The following is a 19,258-nucleotide window of genomic DNA, read 5'->3' on the forward strand; positions in this document are numbered from 1 at the left end:
CCACGAAACAGGCTTGTAGGGATGAACTTGTAGTTTACTTGTCTTTTTCCTCCCACAATATATACTTCGCTCTACTTCTATGTATTGAGCACTGTTCTACGAAAATCAAGTCACACTTTATATAGATATATATGAATATTTATATCCAGTTAGATATAGCTGTTTGGCAATACAAAGCTATGCTTTTATGGCCAAATCGAGCACTCTGCTGGGATGAGTCATGTCGTGCAATTGGCGCGAAGCTAACTAGTTACTAGTTTGAGCTCGTTTGGCCCAGAAGGCCGAAACAGTAGTAAGTCAGACGTGCGATTTTGAGCTCCGAGGATACGTGCGTTTCTTCACTCGATTTGCTTGCTTCTACTTTGCCTTTTGAGCGCATTTTGCTTCCATTTTATTTCATCCTTTATCGAGAAATCTCTTCTGAAGTTATGGAAATGAATACTAAAACGTCAAACGACATTTTTTCCGCCGCTACCGATACAAGTATTCAGGACAACGAGTCTTCGCAAGATTCAAGTATAATTAATGGTGACCGCCTAACTATACACCCTACGAGCGGCAAGAACGGTTGGAACTACTGGTACAACGACAACGAGAATGCAGGCCGCGACAAGAACAATCTATCTCAAGAGAAACCACAGTAGGGACTTTAAGCAAAACCACGACGGTTACGGCAACGAGAACGTGGAGAAACAATATATCTAGCTCCGGTTGTTCAAAGGGTGGATAACGCTGTCCAACGGATAAATCGCTATCCAGCGGATAAGTGTCACCAAAACGTACTGCGCTATCCACTGGATAGATATTTATCCAGTGTATAGCGTTATCCATCCTTCGAACAACCGGGACTTAATTGGCAGAACAATAGCGCAGCACGTGCATTCTAAATCTTTGTACATTTCTTGGCCGTCCTTTGCAAAACAACAACGTGAAATCACCAAACTTTGCGTCGTCTGCGAAGCGAAACCGCGGCGGCATATTATTTTAATTTACATTTGGAACTCAACGCTACTTTTATGCGATATGTTGAGTTTGAGGTCTGGCACGCTATGAGACGGTAAACACATGCAGCAATTTTCGAAATTCTAACCAAAAGTAGAAACTCATTTTTTAATCGACGTCTTCCGTGACGTTGCCATCCTGACTGTTTAATATTAGGGACTTTAAGCAAGCCACGACGGCTACGGCAATGAGAACGTGGAAAAACAATAAATCTAATTGGCAGAACAATAGCCCAGCACGTGCGTTTTAAAACTTTGTACATTTCTTAGCCGTCCTTTGCAAAACAACAAAGTGAAATCACCAAAATTTGCTTCGTCTGCGAAGCGAAACCGCGGCGCAAGTTATTTTGATTTACATTTGGAATTCAACGCTACTTTTATGCGTTATGTTGAGTTTGAAGTCTGGCGCCCTATGAGACGGCTAACACATGCAGCCATTTTCGAAATTCTAACTAAAAGTAGAAACTCATTTTTTAATCGACGTCTTCCGTGGCGTTACAGTCCTGACTGCTTAAAGTCCCTAAAATTCCTAATGCTACATCCACCTATATACAAGTCCTTTAGGGCTGACTTCCTGTTTCATTTCGTGAAGATTAGATCGATTTCTTTGTCACTGAACCAAGATGTACCCCATGGCCTTGATGTGTTTGTCTCCATTATCTGAACGGTGCTTTGCTTCGTTCCCACACGTGTTGGAGTCGTCTCCATACCCACCTGTGCCAAAGCCAATTCTGGAATCACAAGTGCCGCAATTTTTATGTTCGTTGGAGATGATACCGATTCTAGCTTTGGAATTATTTTTCTTCATCGAAGTGGGATTGAACCCTTCTTTGTTACAATTTAATTGCAAGGATGCATTGAAGCCAATCAGCAACTTCCACGTGTTACGACCCAGTGACGTGTCACGATATTGTCCGTCAGCGATCAGTGAGTACAAAGAGCTGGCTTGCTTTTTGATGAGAATGAACCTGGACAGATTACCAATCTTCATCCCTAGACAGATCTCAGAAAAGGATGTGTTCCAATAGGTCGGAAGCTTGGTCTCTTGAAAGTCAAACCCAGTCTCCCCTCCTTGAGGATTGAAGTCACTCATGTTACTCCAGAGTTGCGAATCAAAGTGGAAGGTTGACTATGTAGATGGAAAAGTTGAAATGAGTTGAATCATAATTGGATTCATATGCAGATAACAACTAAAACAAGTAGAATTGTTCGATATATTCTATAGTGAGTCTGAGGAACGTGGTTTGTTTAGTTTACGAGAATTTAAAGCCCTCGGCATTGAGTCTCTAACATATTTTTTTCGGCTGCTTATTCTGGATCGTTCTTTCAGCTAGGTTGCTAAATTTAAAGGTTAAAGATATAGCCAGGTTGCAATGAAAATCGTCTGAGATCGGTTATGACTTTGTTCTTTATGACTTTGCAACTTTACACTTAGTTCACACAGCCAATGTTTGGGGGATCCGCCTTGTTCACGTCACCCTTTGCATGGAAGATTAAAAAAAGCAAAGTGTCATCCATGTAGTAATTGCTTCTGCATGGTAAATATTATAGTCATAGTTTTGCTGTCCTTCGAAATGGTACCAGAAGGGAAATTGGAGAAAGTCCTAATGCTACAACGGCCGAAGTCTGCTTTCTTCGGGCCGGACCCGAGAACTTCGGCCCGCTCGGTTTTGGATGCCCTGAAGGAAGCCGGAGTTCAAGATACTGACATACAGTGTCTTCAACGAAAACTGAACGGTGAAGTAGTGATTACTTTTAAAAATCCTAACGCGAAAGAAAAGTTCCTACAACTAAACGCCCTAAAAGTCGACAACACTAATTATGCACTTCCAGACATCGCTAGACCTCTCACCTTTCTCACTATTTATAACACTCCCTTTGAACTTTCCGACTTGGCAATTATCCAACGTCTCACACCTTTCTGCGAAGTTGTTAAGAGCAGATCCGTACTAGAATCAAACAAAATCGCAAATCTTCGGCAAACCTGAAAAAAGTCAAATTCACTCGTCTTTTGCATATAGATAGCCTTTAGTAACTATACGAATGCCATGCAGTTTTTCCTTGAAATATCTGTTAATTCCTGAGAAAAACGATGGAAGCCGTTTTCAACTTAGGCACAATTTGGCGATCCCAAACACGTGCAAACAGGGTGGAAATTAGTGATGATTCTCTCGACTCACTTGTCAAAACTGCTTCGCTAGAAAAAGCCGTCATAGTTCCAATTTGTTGTATAACTTACAATAGTCTAAACACCACGATTTCATAAACATTAGATTTACCTGAGTATTGAAGAGAAGTAAAAAAGTTACGGCTCTCCCGTGCTTCGTAAAACGGTAGGCGAAAAATGACGATAATTTTGAGCCTGTGCCTTTGTTAGAATTTCGTAAGATTAAGATGGACAATACCCGAGTTAACGATATTTCAAAATATGTAAAGTTTATCTTGGGGAAATGAATGTGGGATTTTTAAGAATTTGTTGAGAATCGTCAACGGAATACCTAAAATCACGTCATGATGTGTATGCGTGACCATTAACAAACAAATCGTTTTTGTTTTAGAAATCATGGCAACTCAAAAAGCCTAAAGAACAATGCAAATATATTGACCCCAACCTGGATATGATATTCTGGAGTTTTCAAAGCACTTCACTTTACGGTTTGGCTAATCTCATTCGTGAGGTTTATCATGAACAGAGGAGCTCGCCGCTGCAGCCACGATCAAAACCAACTTAGTTTTCAACGAATTCTTCGTAGTTCACTCTTCACATTTGTACTCTTTATACTGTTGATACAAATTTTTCTGAAAATTCTGAAGGAAACCATAAAAGGGCTGGCAATAAAGCCAGCCAGTTCAAGCATGTGTTCCCATGCAGTTTACTGTGAACCGTTTTGAGACTGTAAGCAAAATTTGCATATCAGGCTGAACAAGAGACAGTAATTGGTACACAGGGTGGATAAGGTATTCTCAGTGGCCAAGATTGGGTCTTTTAACTATGTCTCTTTTCTTTTGTTTTTGACGATCGTTTTTCCGAAGTCTTCAATTAAATCAGCTCAAAACAGGGAAGAGGTCTCGATGGTTTTAAATTGACACAACTACCCTGTATAATTACTCGGGCTTCCGTAGGAAAGCCCGAGTCTTAAAATGCAAGCCGTTCAAGGTCGCCAAAAGGGGAGTCATGGTCCCAGGCGTTCCTTGGGTAGACCGCGGAAACTGGGGATGAGAGTGCGACAACCTATGTTATCATGTGCTCGCTCTTCGTAAATAACATAACTTACAGAATGCTGTGTTTTGTGAAGACCGATTTTCAAAGATTCCTGTCTTATACGCTCATCGCTCACGCAAACACACACGTTGTTCGTGGAATGCCCACGCTAAATTACGTCAATTGTTTTCGGAATGGTAATTTGGTAATATGAACTAAGTCGAAATTGTAAAAATAGATTTCATTCGCATCTCTTGGATGTTTCTTGTTCCTATAAATAATAATAATAATAATAATTTCATTTATATAGCGCTAAAATCCAATAATTGTCCAAAGCGCTACCTAATTACAATATAAAATATAAAAATATATAATATAAAATATCTACAATATACAATATAATTCAAATATAGCCTAAGTTATCTACTATATAAATCAAAAACATCTCAAAACAAAACGAATCTCATAACCTATATGCTAACTTAAATAAAAAAGTTTTAAGGGATTGCTTAAAAGTTGCCACTGAAGCACATTTCCTAATCTCTAGAGGTAAATCGTTCCACAATTTAGGTCCTGCAATAATAAACATTTCTTCGATTTAATATATTTGATATCGCTATATTTCATTTTAATATTCAGATCCCACCATGCAAATTCCTTAGCGCTTGGAAGTTCATTCAGCCCCGGTCGTAAAGCGATGCAAATTTCAACTGAAAATTTTGCCATTTTGGCAGTCAGAATATCTTCTTCTTTGATATCTTCTTCCATCTTACTAATTAGGGCTTTCAAAGTTCCATCTTGAATCATGTGCGAACAACAAACTGTCGTAGTATCCATATCAGTAAATAGTTTTTAATTCTTACATGTATGACGGTGAAAAACGTCATTTGAAAAGTTGATGCTGCCGACGAAGCGGTCTAGAGGAAGGCCGGGTCTGCCCGGCTCGGCAAAGGTTATTCGACTTCGAGAGTCTGTGTATGATTTATGGAGGGCAAGGAAAACAACAATGGGTTTCGGTAACACTACAGACAATGCTTTTGCAGAAATGTTATTGCATTGTTCCTACGATGGAGCTAGAGACTCCGGGGAGAGTTTTTCGAGGTGAGAATAATTATTTGACTGATTTTTACTTGAGATCCTGAGATATGTATGTAAGCGATCTCATTTGTACAAGTCATTATTCTATAATTGAAATGCGGAAAGTAAATCAGGTTATTTTTTTATATTTTATTTAGTGTTGAAGCCGAACAATTTCCTTCAACATCAAGTAAGCTTTGTACAAGTTTTATACACAGACTCGATTTATGATTTTTCAGTCTCAAATATACTAGTTCCAAATTTGTTTACTGTGTTCTTCACCAAATCTTTGTTTTTCTTTTTAATAGTGTTTGTGAATGATTATCAGAGTTCGCCAGTTAACAATAGCGCGATTTCAAAACAAAAACAAACGGCTGAAAAGGATCTCAGATGAAAATGGGCCTTTAAGATTGATTATTTTCAAGTTCTGTCCATGGCTCAGTCTCTTTTTATCGTTTGGGGGGGGGGGGGGAAGAAAGTCACCGCAGTACTGCGTTGTTGGCCGTCTAGAGGACCGGGAACACCAGAAGTAACGATTGCGTCGGTCCCAGCTCCCGCTTTCACAGGCAACAAAATGGCGTTGAGCAACTTAAAAGGAGAACAGCTTTTGATAGGCCAGAACCCGCCCAAATAGCGAGAGAGCTATTTGGGCGGAGCCTGAAGAAAACCAATAGTATATAAAAGACCAAGGGGATATCTGACGTGAAAAAAGTCCCATTACATGATCGCACTAATCAGTTTCCTGATCAGCATATGAGTGTTAGAGGTAACACGATAGTTTGCACTGCTTGTAGAGAAGTTGTTTCATCAAAGAAAAGCATTTTTTCATCCCTTTATGCTTCCAAAATCCATGCCAGTGGGAAAAAAAAGATCAAGATGTCGAAGTTGAGAGAACAAACTATTACCGTAGCACGAGAGAGAAGTCATCAGGACAGCATGTGTGTCAATCAAGATTTGGAAAATGTGATGCTTTATTAACAATAAATATATGATTGGGATTTTTGAACTAGTTTTGTTTTTTGTGTTTTTTTTTTATTTTAAGCATGCATTAAAAAAAAGTAGCACAATCTTCAATAACGAACATACTTTTGAGCATAATTTGGAAAAAATCAGGTACTGCTAGGAATATAATATGCTACTTTTACCAACGAAATAAGGGCCTGATCCGAGGAAATTGACATTCGAGGAGAGCTTTTTCGTGGAAAGGATAGACATTGACATTTTTCAAAATGTGGAAGATGGAAATACTTTTTCTGATATACCGATGGCGATTCATACAAGAAAATGTGCATTTGTAGCCATCGAAAAGGTCCATAACTTTTGAAATATTCACTTTTCCTCAAACACATGCTCCAGATTTTCGATGAGGAAGATTTTTTTTAACAAAAAGTAAAGCTCAAATTTGAAAACGATCCAAACTGTCTGACTAGATGCCTAGATGCCTTTTTTTTATTCTCGTCACGTGACATATCATTTCGAACCATTTAAAGTGAACATGGATCGACCAAACTCGACCAACTTCGATGACCACCGTGGTCCAGTTTATCAAAATGAAACGAGATGAAGACACAAAGACAGATTAGGAATTGCTTTCAGGAGGTACAATTAAAGTGAGAACTTATTCCTATTGAGTTGGTGATCCAAGAATATTCCTTTAACTCTGTCAACGATTATTCGTATTCCTGCTTGACTTTTCGACAGCTGTTTTAACCAGTTTCCTCCTTTTTCTGTTTTATTCAAATCACTTTATTCGTTCGTCTTACAGTCACTGATCTGTTTTGCCACCAACTAAGAGGTTGCCTTTTGAAAACTCCCCGACCAGTTATAATTTAATAAACATATTTTTGATGCCAATAAATTCAACTACATTGATGAAGAAGTTCGAAATAGGATATTCTAATTTGAAATGTAAGCTCTTAATTTAGTTAGGAAGATTGAATAGCCAAGTTATTTGAATTAATAGTGAGTATAGATTAGTGAAACCAGCTGTCTGTTAGGAAGTTCTGTCAGATTTTAATTAACTGTGTCGAAATAAAATTTGTGGTAGTTGGGGAGTCAAGAGAAGGAAGCTGCACTTAGTTTTCTCTCGGCCGAATAAGGGCTATTCTTGGGTTTCAGGTGACGTCACAAGCTTTGCTGCAGTTAGTGTCCGCCATGTTGGTGTCCCTCGGGTGTCAAATTTATGAATAATTAGTCGATTTCTATAGTGGAGCCCCTCTCTCTTATCGCCGTATTATTTCGCCAACTACATGAACATCCAGAAAGAAAAAAGCGATAAAAGTATCTGGCATTTATCTTAAGGTATCCCAGTGCTCTCTGAGTATGCCGAAAGCTTAGAGAGTTGGAAGGAAAGATGTTTGCAAAAGATCTCGGTCATCGGGGTTGACCCTGCAAGCATACCAGCCGAGAAGTTAAGTCCAAAATGCTTGCCTCCTGTGGAAGCGTCGGACTTGCTGAGTTACCTCGTTCTTGAGACCAGCTTCTACACCAAGAAGCAGTTCAAGGCGTTCAAGAGTCTAGAGGCGTTTAATCAAATGGTGTCGGGATTTGTAACCTCAGTTGTAGGCAAAGTAATCGCCGGCAAGTATGTCGTGAGAGCACGAGATTGGCATTCACAGCATATGAATGATCCTTTAGAGAACATTTGGGTCATTTCCGAAAACGATGGGACTATTTTGGCAGCCCATTGCTTGGGATGCAAAGCTGGACTGGCTGAGTCATGCTCACATATCGCGAGTGTTTTATTTTATGTTAGAGGCAACTACTAGAATTCATGGCAAGCTCGCTGGGTGTCACGAAAACTCAGACACCGAAAACTCAGATCCCTCGAAGTGTTCTCCAAGCTTCCGAAGTGCTCCATAATTCGATAGTGCATAGCATAAAGCATGAACCAATTTTTTTATAACATAACCGGTGGAATAATGCAACAAATCCGACGCGAAAGACGGACAACAATATCAAGAGTGATTCTTCAGCGAAGCGAATCGTGACGGCGCTGATGCCGAGTCTTCTTTCCCGTTGTTTTTCTCTTTCTGCCTCATTCAAGAACTCTAGCCCAAGGGTCTCAAAATTGTCTTCGTTTTGGGACTGGTGGGTCGAGTCTCTGTTTGTATCCATTATTATCGCGAAATATTTAAGAATTTTAACAGAGCGATAACAAGGATCTGTGCGACGAAGTACAAAAAGGTAAACAAACGTCCCTTTCGGTTCGTCAAAATCACGCCACATTTTAATACTTTGGTGTGGGAGCGAGCGCATTTGATCCAGTTAACTGTGAATGAAAAGTTCAAAATTAACGGGAAAAATGGAAGAAATCTAAGCTAAATGAAGTCTTGTGTCACTCTAAAATGCTTTAATACTCAACCATCGGACGATTTTGCGAAACGTGCAACTTGCGGCCTTGTTTTTGCTGCTTCAGTTGGATCAAGACCCAAAAGGTTAAAATACACGCGACATTACCAGGAGTGATCAGGAGTCGAGTTTATTTCTTGAATTTTCGAGGAATCTGAGTTTTCGGGGTGTGAGTTTTCGTGACACCCCAAGCTTGCTTGCACTCAGGTAAAATGCCCATAGATTTTGCCGACATATGTCAATGAAGTGCCGTATGCGAGGGCTAAAGACATCGATTTCTCATCGGCTAAGAAGCTCAAAGAAAAGCTCGACCAAAAAATCGAGGATCTACAACAGCCGCAAGCCTCGAACCATACAACAACTTCTAGTTCCTCCTGTTCTTCCCCTTGATGTGTAATGATCTTAGGTCACGTTATAGCACATTAGATCATATATGTAATGAATTTTGCGCTATAGAAATAATAGAATTATTAAATTATTATACGAAAAAATCCTTAGTCTTTATGCTTTCCACTTTTGATCGAGCAGCCAAAAATAATGCATAAAACCATCCCTTCTTTCTCACATGAACTCTTCCTTAGATACGGTTTGTTTACGCTCGAGGGACACCAAGATGGCGGATAGTAACCGTTGCTAAGGTATCGGTCACGTGGGTGAAACCCAAGGATTTAAAGAGTGTACCACTACAGAACTTATTTGCAGGTCTTTTAACAACTATTGAAATGCTTTTTCTATACCATGAGTTGATGATTTGTGTTTCTCGTTGGACCATGAATTGTTATTGAGTTTTTGTCGGAGAACAGGGTTCTTTGCTGAAATACAAATAGGAATTCACCAGCGGGTCTACCAATTGATAATAGAGGAGCGGTGCAACTTATGGGTGAGACCTTGTACTTAGACCAGATGTGCTAAAGGAAAATCAAACTCCCGAACGATTTCCTTCATACAGAAAGCAGTGATGGTGAAACTAACCTTTTGATGTGACAAAGGTAGTAATAAAAAAGGCTAAACAGCGACAGATAACACAAAAAATATCCATGAAATATCCATGGCGCGGATTACCTTTCTAGAATAACGTCGAAAGAGATGTGGGAACGTCTTTGAATAATCTTCGTTCAGAAATTTCTTCGGCATAGAGATTAATACAATATCGCACTGCAGGTATGATCTTGAAAGGAGATCATTACGCTACGGGGCTACAACAGGCAGTGTTGAAAATGCCGAGAGGAAGCAGTCAAATGTCCCCTCTTGTTTAGCGGTCATAACTTTAAAAGTCATCATAACTATGTATCGATCATGCGGAATGTGAAAAGATAATATCACTCGAGTGATATTCAGCTACCTGCAACCTTGGCCTGTTTAAATTCTTAATTCAGGCTGCCTTTCGGTGATTAATCAATTGCTTCACTCGGCTAATTCCTCAATTAAATCTTACGGTTTCTATATAAAGTGTCATTACGTAAGCCCTTAGTTAGACTTTTAAAAACAGTTAAAAATATACTGGACTAGTTTTCCTTTTCATTTGAAAAATAAAGAAAAACAATCTAAAGGTAAATTTCTAGAAGTTTAAGCGTGTGATAGAGAACGTACAAGATAAGACAAATATTGCCAATAATGACTGTGTTGTACTGATAAATCATTTGCACGCCAGGTCCTTATTGTTATTTAATGTACGAGCGAAAATAAAAAGTATCGACATTAACGAACAATTTATAGACACCATATATAAGACATAAACGATAAACTGAAGTGATGGGTACGAGGTGATTATAATAGCCTGTATAAAAATGTGTCAATGTTGCCACATTATTAAGGCAGGCTGGGCCAGCACAGGGCGAGCGCAGAGCGAGTTATGTGCGAGAAGAGGAGTACCAAAAAAACAAAATCAACTTATTTCGATATTATTGTGATTCATACACCCCAGTGGGATTTAATTTAGAATCGCATAGCTTAAAGTAAACACGCGCTCTGATTGGTCAATACGCCAACCGGAAGAGAGGGTATTTACCGTGGAATCGCACTAATGCATAAAGCGATTTCGCTGACGTGAGTCGTGAGCAAACATTATTGTTACGAACGTAAAAACGTAAATACAACTAGTGCTACGAAAATATGAACAAATATGAACAAATTTATAGAAAACAAATGTCTTCCAAAATTTGAATTGAAATTGAAGTTTTTAGAAAATTGGAGGAAACCACTCACGCTCAAAAGTACGAGAAAACGCATAGAAAAAAAATCAAATTGCCAGAGACGAGGGAAGAAAGCCAAACGACAGTTCTCGCCGAGGAAAACCAAACAAGCGTTACGAAAGAAAACCAAAACAGGTATCAATGCCGGAAAAGGTCAAGCATTTTTTCCCGAAATCCAAACCATTGTAGCCTATACAGACAACGAACTGGCCTCTTTTAGATACAACATGGTTTCAAAAAAACACTAGACGGCAAATTCACAAACTCGAGTGGTCGCAAAACAGTCATCCAAGCGCTCCGTGGTGATTTCGACTCAGTGGAGATATCAGAGCTCACTGGCCACTCTAATCCGGAATCCATTTTCAGCTACAGCCATAATCCTCTGGAAAAATAGCGGCGAATGTCGAATAAGTTGGCCGGTTTCAACCCACGCCAAGCACGACAACTACTAACGGCTATTCAAGTCATACTTTACGGGAGATTGTTCTCAATTGCTCAGCCACGCCAAGCAACACAGCAGCTACTAGTGACCTTGACAGCAATGCCAGTCGTTCCAGTTACCTGATGGCAGGAGCAGTTGGCGGAATGTTTACTGGAGTAACTTTTAATAATTCTCCAGTAAATATTTCCATAAACTTTCAGTCCAGCATTGACACCAACATGCGACTCCCTGCGATGAAAGAAAAACAGTTAAAATTGTGACTTTCAACTGAACTGTTTTTCGCCAGAGTTTACCGAAAAATTCCATTCTTAATCATTATATTTTAAATACATTTTTTTTTTGCAACTGTAAAGCACTTACCGGTTTTTTGTAGATCTTGCTTTGATACCGGAACGCTTGAAATTTTCATTTCGCTTGAGGATTTGACCATTCAGTTGTTGATTGTCGGCGCCACATTTTGCCAAGTTGAGTGGTAGCAGGCAAATCTCAGTCTTAAATAACTCCGTATTGTGCACTTTTAGCTTTTTTGCTGAAGATTGTAAAATGTGAGGCACCGCTTTCTCCAAGGGTTTGAAATAAAAGGGGTTTTCATTCTAAAAATATCTTGTTCGCTCCATTCGCTAGATATTGACACCTGACTTTGAAAGGGTTTCCATTGTTTGCGCACTGGCGTGGCGCACAAAAATACAAAACATCCGGTTTCGCCCAGTGATTTGGTGGCTTTAGCTATGTGATTCAAGAAAAATTCACGAGGTACAATTAAAATTGTCGACGGTTCAAACGTGAGCGACTTACCTTGCTTTCCATTCCCTTTACAATGACAGTTCTGACAGTTGACTTTAAAATGGCTTTCTTAGGGGCGCTCGTACGGAATAAAAACAAACAATAACATTGCCGTTTTAATTTCTTGTTTTCTTATTTTTATTCAGTTATGCGATTCAAGAAAAATTCACTACCTGACTCGGGAATTCCACGTTAAATTTCACTTAAAAAATCGATATCGCACTCATCGCTTCGCAATTCGCGCGATATCGGTTTTCCGCGTGAAATTTAACGTGGAATTCACTAGTCAGGCAGTGAATTTTTCTATAGCATTAACTCTTTAGACAAACATGCCTCCAAATGAGCTTTATGTAAAGTTTAAGTTGGCCTTTGGTCTGATTCAACAAAGCTCCAGTATATCAAAATAAAGCAAGATGAAGACATAAAGCTAGGTTAGGAATTGCTCTAATTTAAAGTAATACAGAGTGAGAACTTATTCGCAATAAGTTGATGATCCAGGAAGGCTACACCAACTCTGTTCACAGTTATTCGTCTTCCTGCATTATTTTTCGACAGCTGTTGCTTCTTCTTTCCTATGTGATGTACCTATTCTATAGCATTTCCAATCATTAATATTGGGCTAGACCAACCTTCTCCTTTTTTAGGTTCATTCAAACCACCGGTATCCTATTAGTTCGTCTTTCAGTCTTATTTCTGTACCACCACCAGTGAAAACACGGATCATGAATCCGCTGATCTCTTGACATAAACGCGCTACAATATATTTAATTGAGAAGTCAACGATTGCAAACTTTACCATCTTCATGGAAATGGAATTTTTTAGCATCTCTGAATGTAAAAGCTGACACTGAACAAGGCCTACTCTGGGACCTTAAGTTGCCTTAAGTCGTCTTAAGTCGCTTTAAGTCGCCTTACTTAACCGTTAAGTCGCTAATGGTTACGCAATGTTATGAGGATTCCACCCTTCCCAACTGGCCCCATTCACCCCACTTTAATCATAAGGATTAGAGGAGGAGGTATGGTGGCTCAAAATGAGTCTTGGGTAAGATACTGTAAGCTCAAAGTGCCACACCTTTTCCAGGGGGGAGGTAACCCTGCAATGGAATATGAGTTTAATTATTGTTATTGTGAGGCGGGTAATGGCTTTCATATTCATGGAAATCCCATATGAAAATAGTAATGCACCTGTCTAACCCCTGTGCAGGCATGAGTAATTCCTACAATGTAGTCAATGTAGGAGTTATAACAATGTATACTCTTCCGTTTTCTTACTCACGCAGTATTTCTGTTTCTACAAAACTTCTTTCTTGTATTTCATGATGAAAAAGTTGATAAAAAGGTTGACACTGTATAATATTATCAGGATATAATAAATACTGAATCATCAAACCTACAGTACCAAATCATCAAGGTAAAACGATAGAAAGGTATTCTGGAGAAAGGCTCAATTCTTGCCCCTCACTTATACCTTTAGCAGTAAAAATAATATTATCAAAAGTCAACTAAACTAAACTGAAGCTAAAGTTTATCCATTTAGCTTATCCAGAATAAAAGAGTGACAAAAGTGAGCCATTTCTCCAGCATAAACAAATTGATCTGTACTAGCTACTTCCACCATGGTATTCGACCAACTGATAACATTTGAACTCTGTAGCTCGACGAACCTACTAAAGAGGAAATATTTATATATCTTAAGACTTTGACAGTCTTTTGGTACATTTACTCTTCGTCAGTTTGATGATCAACATACATGAACCACTTCTAAGCCGAGTAAAGCCTTTTACAGTAACCATGGCCACCAATCGTATTTGATCACTTGGCTTAAGTTTTGTCCCGTGACCAAAGTGCACGCGAGAACAATATGCACGCGTGCCAGCTGAAAATTGTACAGAGATTCTTTCCAATCGACATGCGTAGAAAAAGTCCGTCTTGTGTCTATTGACTGGTTACGTGCTTGCATTGCGGAAATGAAAATCCTACCAGTGACATAATTCGAGGTAAAGTAAAGGAAATTTTTCGGTAATAGAAGATAGTAAGGGCGTACTTGCTGAGAGAATCCCTCTAATGTTGTCTCGCTCCTAACTTCGAAGCATGGAAACTAATTAGCGGCGCAAAGGTTACTGGGAGAATTAAAATGGTGGAGACTATAAAGCCAGTTATCAGCTTGGAGAATTCCGTCGTGACTCCTTAGTTTCTCGACAGTTGTAAGGTAATAATGAATGCTTTTATACCTGTAATACTGCCACCAGGTTAAAAATCTTCTCCTCTTTTTTTTTAAGCCTTTTGATCTCCTGAGGAACATGGGGCGTAACAACACTCCTCCAACGCACTCGGCTCTGTGCGGTCCTCCTGAGCTGTGCCCATGTTGTTCCAATGGACTTCACCTCTGAGTCATACTTATACACATTTATTTATACACGTTTATTTAACAATAACAATAATATTAAATCCTTATTCCCCTGGCTCCGCAGATAGCAGTGCTAATCGAGGCGGGCCAGGATAATCAGTAAAAGAAGAGGAAAATACACATAGTTAAAACTACAAATGAATAAATAGATGGTGAATACGAATAAATTAAGTCTACAGAAACAACTATGTGGTTAATTCAAGTTGACAGCGCATAATGTTGTGAGAGGTGAATACATAAGATAAAATGGATAAGGTAGGATGGGCGAGACAAAGGTGATAGCTACTAAGAGTATTTACTAACTTTAGAGATTATCGATTCTAAATCTTCGTAGGAGTCTTCTAATTCTAATATATTGAACAAGATCGTACGAATGTTTCTTTTAAAGATGAATTTTTGTAGTGTTCGGAGCTTAGTTGGTATCTCATTCCACAGTTTTGCACCGATTCTTGAAAACGATTTTCGTTCAATTTCAAGTTTTGATTTTTTAATGTAAAAGTTGTTGGAGGCTGAAGATCGCGTATTATATGAATAAATTTTTGCTCTGGGGATGAACAAATCCTTTCATTGTGAAGGAATAACATCATTATTTACATCATGCATTGTCTCAGCTAGCAATTTATAATAACAAAAGTGAATAGGTAAAGTCTTTGCACAAAGGAACAGAGGAATGGCGTGATCATAACTATTAGCGAAACATATGAAACAGAGAGCACGTTTTTGGAGGATCACAAGCTTATTTAATTTAGTTTTGCCAGCTCGTCCCCATGCAATTAAACCGTATCGTAAATAAGGAACAACAAGGCAGTTGTATATACTAAGAAGAGTATGGAAAGGAACAAAATGCCTTATCTTAGACAGTAATCGAATGGTTTTGCTAAGTTTCAATATTAGAGAGTCAATATGGTTTTCCATGACAGTTTATAATCGATTAGGACACCGAGATATTTCACATGGTCTTTACATTCCAGGTGAGTTAATGTATTTGTTTCGCTATCATTAATGTATATTGTGGGAAGAAAAGGAAGGCGGTTTTGGTAAGGGCGAAAAATTACTAAATTAGCTTTTTTGAGATTAAGGGTTAATTTGTTAGATACAAGCCACTGGTGCACATTATTTAGTTCGACATTCATTTCTTTTTCAAGAATTTTGAGGTCTTTGTGGCTATAAAGAATATTTGTGTCATCAGCAAATAAATAAAATCTCAATTTCTTTGAGCTGCAGCAAATGTCGTTAACATACAGGAGAAAGAGTAATGGTCCTAAAACTGAACCTTGAGGAACTCCACAAGTAATAATTGACTTATTCGACGACCTATTTCCAACTACCGTTACTTGCGTTCTCTCGTGTAGATAAGATATGAGCCAATGGTTAATTAACCCCCGAAATCCATAATGAGCTAAAAATAAAACTTGTCTAATTTTTTTTAGGTGAAACACTGCAGGTTAGAAACAAGTGAATGCTTGGAAGGTCCTGCTGATCCGATCAACAGTAAAGAAAGATCTTCCAAAAAGATTAGATTCCCTATAACTGGGACGTCGAAGTTTTCTGCGACCAGAAAAGTAGTTGGAGAAACTGGAAGAGAAGCGTTTTTACGAAGGACCTTAGCACATGGTTCTCAATATGGTATTGGGGTGTTTTGTCTAACTGAGGCAGGAGAACAACAAATTGGTTGGGTCTCTTAAAAGGACCGAGCAATTTTGGATGCTGTTGGAAAGGCATACGACTTGCCAAACTTTCTAGCCCAAATTGACAGTGCAAGTGGTAAAAATATTGGAGACAAGTTTACCAAGATAACAGTATTTATAATTTGTGAGGCTATGTGAAATAATTAAATAACGAAGTTATTTTTAATTAATTATGTGGAGAATTTATTGATAGTTTTATGTGAATCATGTCTCTTTTCTTAAATTAAAAAAAAAAGCGTGTCTTTATGTGTATACTTTTGATAGGTTTGTTTGATGTTGGGCATATAACCCATAATGTTTTCCTGGCCATTTGTTCACTAGCTTTGACTGTATAATTCAACAATAACTATTGTCTTAATTCTGTCTCATTATTTTTAGCTAAATTGGTTTGAAATCTGGATATTTTAGACTATGGTGACTTACGAGCACACAAGAGTAACCAAAATGACTATTGCGTATATTGCAAGGGATTCTGTAAATATTTTTAACGTTTATGGAAAAACTGTTGCTAACTTTTATTTTATCACCTCAGTCAAATAAAATCGCCTTAAGTCGCTTTAAGTCGCCTTAAATCGCCTAAAGTTGCAATTTTTTTTCTGCCAATCTTTGCTTAAGACCCCTTAAGTCGCCTTAAATCGCCCAAAGTCGCTCAAAGTTAGGGCACCTTAAGGCCCCAAAGTAGGCCTACAACGCTTCGCCTAAAAACCCGACATTATCTGCTTGCTAACGGAGACAGCAGAAACAAACAAGAAGAGCGGCCTAACAAAGCTATAAACACCTACATTCAGAAGAAAACATTTACACGAATGAGTTTTTACATATTGGATTCAAAATGATCCAAAATAAGATAAAACTCGAAAGCAAAAGCGGAATGGCCCAAACATGAAAACTACTGTTGACTTAAAATAACATTCACGTCTAATTATCTAACAGAATTTCTTAGATGAGCGATTTCAAAAAGTTTAATGTGGTGTAAAGCCAAGGATGTAAGGATTTCTCCACTTAAAAACTTGTTTCTCTGATGGAAACGGGTTTCTGCCAAAAGTTATTTAACCAAGGACAGACGAGGGAAGAAGTAAAATATACGCAATAGTTTTAGAGCGGATAGTGGTGGTATTGTGAATCAATCCGAAGCTAAATAAGTTTTTCGCACATTTACGTCTTAAATAATCTCAAAGATACATCGATCATTTTCCAGGTATTTCCACTTAAAGCTCAGAGGAGTTTCTTTTAAGAATTTACAAGCATCTTCCCCCTATTTAATCTGTAGTCTGAGGATGACGATCCCTTCAGGGCGACATTATGTAAAAGGTGAAGTTATGGAGGTGGTAAAAGTGATGGAAGTTTTGAATAGTGTACTCTTTTAGTATGATGACTACATTAGCAGATACATTGGCTGGTGATCATGGTGCACGAACCGAGCATGGTTTTTTCTTAAGTTTTTTTTACCTTTTCTCAATTAACTCATAGCGTCCTGGGCTATATGAAAAGTTTTCATATAGCAAAGTATATTTATTACGTAGCAAAGGTTAATTATAGCTGTGGGTAACTTGATATCTGTAAAATGATGAATAAATTGGCAAAATAGGAAAAAGGGCTCGTGCAGGGAACTTTGAGAGATTCATCTAGGTAACAAGAAAATACATCATGGTTGTCGTAAATAGTTTTAACGAAACACATGACATGCCTTGTTTGTTCTGTATTGGCAATATTTTATTCTGAACGTCAACGAAAGTTATCTTTTTTATTTAAAAAAAACAGATGCAATGTTACGCCATTGTCTGGGTTTTTCAAACCTAACCCTAACTTTAAGCTTAAAAAGAATTATTAATTTTGATTTACCTTTGACTTTTGTAAATTTCTTTAGACGAATGAAAGAAAGGACCTGTAATAAGATGAAGTACAAAATTGCGAAGGTATTAATCATATTTTTGAGCTATGTTTGTATAAATACGCACCTAAGTCTGATGATGTATAAGTAGATGCTTTGTTGCTCATACTGCTCAGGGTAAGTACAATTAGTTTAAAACTGAAAAAGAGCAGTTACTCCGCAAATGTCACTCCATGCTGGCTAAATTGGATCAGGTAGGATTAGCGCACGAGCTATGTTTTCATATAATTAATACTTTGAATGTAATATATACCTTCGCACGTCAATCCGTCTCCATGGTATTGTGGTTTGCATGTACATTTGTACGATCCCTTGGTATAGTCCATTCTACAGTTGCATGCTTGGTTGTCAAGCGTTTGCATGGGAGTGAGGCTAAGGGTGACCTTGTTATGATACAGATGTTGCTGCTTTTCAAATGTAAATTACTTCGTTATCATGCTAAATAGATGCTGGTCTCTATCACAACAAGGTCACCTTCAGCCTCACTCCAAATCAAAGGCTTGGCAACCAAGCGTAGAACTGTAAAATGGCCTATTGTTACGTACAGCATCAACACTGCAGCTGTGTGATCCCTCAACACACTCATCAATATCTAAAAGGAAATTTCCCTGTTGTATTTATCAATAATATATATGATAGCATTCAACTTAGGGAGAGATGGAACCTCTTCGGTTGCCGTTGTGTTTCATTACTTTGTGGAGGGGGTCAGCTATATTACATATATTGTTTTGCTATTCTTACACCTCGAATTCAACAAATGTATTGATCATAGTTATAGTGAGTAGCCTTTGAATCTCAAAAAATCTCGTTACACGAGGATAAAGGAAGGCCTGTGATGAGCAGAATAACAATGGTAATTTGCGTGTAAATGAGGCACATTTGTATAAGTTGTAAATCTGTATTTGTCTCTCATTTTAAACCGAGAGCAAATCAAAGAATCTCATCAGAAACTGATGGGTTACTAACTCGATATACATGTAGAAAATAAGTCAGAGATGATAACTGTTGTAATAAATATGATGAAAGATAAATATAATCAGGATTGTAAAAATTGTTAGAGTTTCTGTGAGAGGAAAGTAATGAAAAAGCGATGTACATAACGCTTTCAACATGTCACGTACAGAAGGTATACAGTTGGTGCTTTATTAGAAATCTTTCTGAAGGATGGTCAAACATCTTACGTTCAACAGGTTTTTTTTATTTCACTGCATGACCTAAAGTCCT

At 38.2% G+C, this 19,258-nt stretch overlaps 1 pseudogene; it reads right to left on the minus strand.

Annotated features, from left to right (window-relative positions):
- Positions 1–1,540: 1,540 nt before the first annotated feature.
- On the minus strand, positions 1,541–2,606 carry LOC148728878 (putative skeletal organic matrix protein 5 pseudogene; annotated as a pseudogene).
- Between the last annotated feature and the right edge of the window lie 16,652 nt (positions 2,607–19,258).

Source organism: Stylophora pistillata, chromosome 6 (assembly GCF_964205215.1).
Source record: "Stylophora pistillata chromosome 6, jaStyPist1.2, whole genome shotgun sequence".
Lineage (NCBI taxonomy): Eukaryota > Metazoa > Cnidaria > Anthozoa > Scleractinia > Pocilloporidae > Stylophora > Stylophora pistillata.